We start from the raw sequence: 6,000 nt of genomic DNA on the forward strand, positions 1-6,000 counted from the left end.
ATAGCACAAATGCCTTTCTCATGCTCCACATGCTTCCTTCGCCACCATAGTTGAGCAGCGTCCCGAAAGAACGTGGGGGCATTGCCAATCTTAGCACCATCATCCAATACCCCCATAGCCTCAAAGTACTGGTCAAGGCCAAAGAGAAAGTTCTCCACCATTGAGGCGTTACGCGTACCGTTGTACGTCGCAGGCTTGGGCACCTTTAAACTAGGTACCGAAGCACTGGTGGTAACACTGGTTGAGGCAAGACTACTCATACGATGGTGCACCCAACATTCGGAATGGATAACATCTACTTCACTACGTAGGGCACTAATTTCAGATTCGGTGAATGTTCGTACCTCGGTCATCCTACCAACAAGGGCTTGAAGCTCCTCTCGTAGGGCTCTGCCAAGCTCAGTAATCATGCCTTTGGCGGCCCGAGTGATCTCTTCATTCTCCTGAATAATATTGTCAATTTGTTCGGAGAGTTCTCCCATAATAGCTTCTTGAGTGGACGAAGATCGCTCAAGAGCTATAATTTTCCACTCCACAAGATCCATGGGAGGGGTTCGTGCCTTTTACTTCCCCCACTTAGGCCGAGCATGCACTTGCTCACAGCCTCGAATGGCTTCAACTTGCTCAGGTTGTTGTTCTTCAGTAACAACCACTTGAGCTTCCTCACTTGCCATAGGTTGAGATAAAAGGTTTGGTACCTAGGATGAAACCTGCTCTGATACCACCTGTCACGGAGATAGGTTTTTCCTTTGCCTATCTACGGGGTACTTAGTCACCCTTGAGACTTTAGGATGCGCTAAGTAAGCCTTGGAGTCGTGTTGGAGCGAAAATGTAAGCTAAGTTGAGAGGAGAACACAAGAGAGCTTGTAAGAGCTGTTGTAGATCTCTTATTATTCAAATGCTTGGATGATTTACAAATGAGGGGAGGTGAGGTATTTATAGGAATTTCCATCTCCTTAACATGTGGTAACGATTCTTTACAAGAAATGTGTGGTGGAGGTTTAGTAGATCATTCTAGATTTAGAGATATTTTACCATCCACCTTACACGTATAGAATAATCTATAATATTATAGATTATACCCTAAATACCTTGTGAGCTAGAGTTTTCTTCATGGATCCAAAAGCTTCTTGAACTTAGTAGCTCTTTCTTGGCCTTGCTAGACCTTTCCCACGAATTCTAATGGCTTCCAGAACCTTCTGCGTAACACATCGCTACATCCATATATATATATATATATATATATGTTATTTCTTTCACTTTAGAGAATGGAGCAAAATCCAGTTATGTTGGCTTAATGATCTTTATTAAGATCTCTTTATTTTTACCCAATGATAAAAAGAATATGAAATAAATGCAAAATTTATCTTAAATTTTTCTCTTGATATTACTACTTCAGGAGTATATTTGAGATATAAATATGATTGGCAATTCTAGATCAAGAAATAATATAGCTCCAAATATAATATCAATAATATCTTAAATATATTTAAAATAAATCAATTCTCAAAATTTGTAGTATATGGATAATATACTCTATATATAGCAATAATTATAATAATAAAACAATAATCTTAACATTATCAAAATAAAAGAACTTATAGTTTTGCAATCTTTGCAACGATAAATGCATCAATTGATGATGATCACTTTTGATTGTTGTACCTTCCTTTCAAACCACTCCAAAGAACAAATGAATAATTAATTATCAAATATTCAATAGAGGAATATAGAGGAAAATTATTACCTTTATGCTATTTTGATTAGAATCTTGATCTCCCAAATTCATAGTATCCAAACATATTTCAAAATCTAGTGTCAATGATGAATAATTATTGTCCATAATATTAAGGGCCACAAAATTCAAATTTGATAAGATTTGACATAATGAAGAGTACTACTTAAAAAAAATTAATTGAATAAAATTATAGAATAATTCATCAAAGCAGAATATCATATAATTAATTTGTTATTGTTATTGTAACTCGATAGATATCAAATTTAGATCTCAAATAAATGCAATAAAAGAAAATATACTAAAATGTTATATATTTGTTATAAAATCAAAGTATCCAGCATTATATATTTATAATAGAACAAAAACGCATCAGAAGCATATTATACTTAATCAATAATTTGATTTTATATGGTGATAAATGTTGGATTTCAAAATCAAGATCGTAATACAGCATTGTTATTATAACCACAATTATATATATATATAAAATGTAGAATAAAGAAACAATTAAATATCAACTCTTATATGCTAGCGTATAATAAACATCATTGTGTAATAAACATACCTTGTAATATGATTAATACCGAATGTTACCGTTCTGGAAAAAATAGTATAAACTAATTTTTCTTGTGTAAACAAATGCAATCGCACGAACTTTAAATTTGGTTGAGAAATTTGATCAAGTGGTAGAACAAATCATGCAGATAACGTGTTATAAAATAATAGAAAAATAGGAAAGAAGTAAAAAGAGAATAGAGAGAGAATACGGGAGTGTGTGTATTTATTATTGATGAGAAGCTATATATATATATATATAGTTACTTAAATGGAACCCTAATAAAGTCTTACACAAATTAAAAAGATAGAGTTCATAATAATTAAGAATATAGACTTTTAACCCATATAGATATCCACTTATTTCATAACAAAGATAAAATTTTAAGCATACGTAAGATAATTGCATCACCACAAATCAAAAGATTATTGTAATTATGAGCAAGATGATGGATTACTAACAAGTGGTAAACCTTAATATTATCATTATCTATCGTCACATGAGTATCTACATGTACGTTCTTATTCGTTAATCAAATAATATGAAACTATTATTTTATAGTCATCAGTATTTCATACAGATCATGCTACGTACAAAGAGAATAGTCTTTCGAACAGGTCATCGCTAACAAAATGTCCTATGACCATGAACTGTTAAAAATAATTGTACTAGAGAATCTGTCATATATAGTCATACTACCTTGTAAATATATTTCCAGCAATCTACTTGAGAACTTATATGTTCAATATAATAAAACACAGTTATTAAAAATATATAATTTTGTTGCCATAAAAAAGAAATATTTATAGACACACTTTGATATATGGCTCTAGGCAATACCCCAAGTCATTCTTTAAAATATCTATGACCCATCTTCTTTATATGCAGGTCCAATGGATGCTATGACATAGTTTTAGTCATGGGATTAGTATCATTGTCAATTAAGGGTATCTTTTGCAAAATTACATCTCCTTTAGGTATTGTTTCTCTTATCAAATGATAATATTGTTCAAGGTGTTTGGATTTCTGGTAAGATCTAGGTTTCTTTGCTTGAGCAATGGCTCTATTATTGTTATAATGTAGAGGAATAGTTGATGCAGTGGAAGGAACCACTCTTAGTTGAGAGGCGAACTATCGAATCCAAATAGCTTCTTTTGCAACATTTGATGTACTTGGCTTCTATAGTAGCGTCTACAATTGTGCTTTAGAAATTTTTCATACTACTGCATCTTGTTAAGGACAGCCACTACTGTTATTGTTCACTAAAATAAAAATGATGCATGTGTTGTCATTTTGGTTCTTTAGATATTTTGTACTTTTCTAATCTTACATATCCTTGATTAGTTTAGAATTGTTGTAAAGGTATGGAGAAGCTTAATTTATGCAAAAGTTTGATAGACAAACTTAATTTCTGGAAGTTTGGTCAACAAACTTATTTAGAAACTTTGTATAAATATTAGTCCTCTTCCTTCCTTTTTACATCAATAGTGGTATCAGAGCAATCTTGTTCTTGAGGGACTATGAGAATCCTTGAGAGAAAATTAGAGAGAGAGAAACCCACAAAACAAACTAGATCTACTCATTTTTTTCAGTGTTTGCTTCTCTTTCAATGGCTTCCAATAGTACTTCCCTCTCACCTCCAGATTTTAATGGTGAGAATTACCATGTTTGGGCTGTAAAAATGAGAGGTTATCTAAAGGGTCTTAGCTTGTGGCAGTATGTTGAAGAAAACAAAGCATCGCCTCCTCTTTATCCAAACCCAACACTTCCCCAAATTAGACAACGCGAAGAAGAAGTTGCCAAAGCTCCAAAAGCTCTCCCTTACATCTATGTTACTGTGTCAGATCTGATCTTCACTAGGATCATGACATGTGAAACTTCTCATGATGCTTGGGAGAAGTTAAAAAACAGAGTATCAAAGGTCTAATAAAACAAGGCAGATGCAAATTTTTAATTTAAGGAAAGAATTTGAAATGTTGAAGATGAAAGATACAGAGAAGGTAAAGAATTATATAGAAAGAATTATGAAGATAGTAAATCAAATTAGGTTATTGGGAGAAGAATTGGAAGAGAAGAGAATAGTTGAGAAAGTAATTGTGACTCTCCCTGAAAAATTTGAAGGAAAAATCTCCTCTCTTGAGCACACTTGGGACATGTCTCAACTCATATTAATTGAGCTATCAAATGCTCTACATGAAGTTGAACAAAGGAAAGCCTTTACATGTCTCAACTCATATTAATTGAGCTATCAAATGCTCTACATGAAGTTGAACAAAGGAAAGCCTTTAGAGAATAAGGAAGTACTGGTGAAAGGGCTCTTGTAGCTGCACAAAAGACTAGAGCCCAAGGAGGATCAAAAGACCAACCGAAGGAGCAAAAAAATAGAAGAAATTACAGAAGGAGAGGCAAAAGAACAAACCATAGTGAAAACTATTGTTGGTATAGACCTGGAGCTCAGTGTAAGACCTGTAAACAATTTGGTCATACTAAGAAAGTTTGCAAAGCAAATCAGACCCAGCAAGCTCAAGCTCAGCCTGCACAAGCCATCGAAGACATGAATCATGAAGAAAATCTCTCTGCTGTCACCGAAATTGAACAATTATATCAATTGAAGCAGAAAAGGTGTGGCTAATTAATAGTGGCTGCACACACCACATGACAGCAGATTTGAAGATTTTTGAAGACTTGGACATGAGTTATTCTTCAAAGGTGAAACTCGGATACAAGAGACTTCTCGATGTCAAAGGCAAAGGAGTTGTTGTTATGCAAACTTCTTCAGGTACAATAGTTATTTCAGATGTTCTTTATGTTCCTAAAATAGATCAAAATTTGCTCTCAGTTGGTCAATTGCTAGAAAAAGATTATACTTTGGTGTTTAAAGATAAAAGATGCGATGTTATTGATCCTGCTAGAGTAAAATTATTCTCAGTAAAGATGAAAAGGAAAAGTTTTCCAGTAGACTGGAAAACAATAAGATTGAAACTTGTCTAGTGCTAAAGAACAAACGTGCGTGTGGCATAAGAGATTTGATCATGCTAATCTCAAATCGTTAAAACTAATTCAAAATAAAAATTTAGTTGTTGGCTTGGCACTTATAATTGAGAATACCAACATTTGTGAAGATTGTCAAATTGGAAAACTGTAACGCCCTGATTTCTGGAATTATAAATAATAGCTTACTGAATTGCTAATTGATACCAAATTGGGGTTTTGGTATGAATTTCAATTCGGATAAGTTGTTTTCATGATTATTGAGTCTAGATTATGATTCATGCATTACATGTTATTTGTTTGATCGTTCATGCATTAAATGATTTCTGGATTGCGAATTGTGAAGTTGTCCATTAGGAAGCCTAGTTATGAAATTTAATGTGATATAGTTCTAATTGCACATTGAAAATTGCGTTAAATTGATTTTAGAATATTTTTCCTAAATTGATATGATTTTTCCCTATTTATTGGGCATTAAAATAATTAATTTGGTATTTATTATTGGGATTTAATTTTTAAATATGATTTATTGATAATTATTATTATTTATTATCATTAAAAGGAGATATTTGTTAAAATATAGTTTTAATTATATTAATTGATTATGGATGTTTTATTAAATGGATTTTTGTTAAATAAGTGGGCTTATTTTAATAATGGGCCATTTTGTGTATAAAAAAAAGAAAAAATAATAATATTTTAACCTAAAACTAAA

The sequence above is a fragment of the Jatropha curcas genome, chromosome 8, assembly GCF_041381405.1.
Source record: "Jatropha curcas cultivar XTBG-Jc1 chromosome 8, XTBG_Jcur_1.0, whole genome shotgun sequence".
NCBI lineage: Eukaryota > Viridiplantae > Streptophyta > Magnoliopsida > Malpighiales > Euphorbiaceae > Jatropha > Jatropha curcas.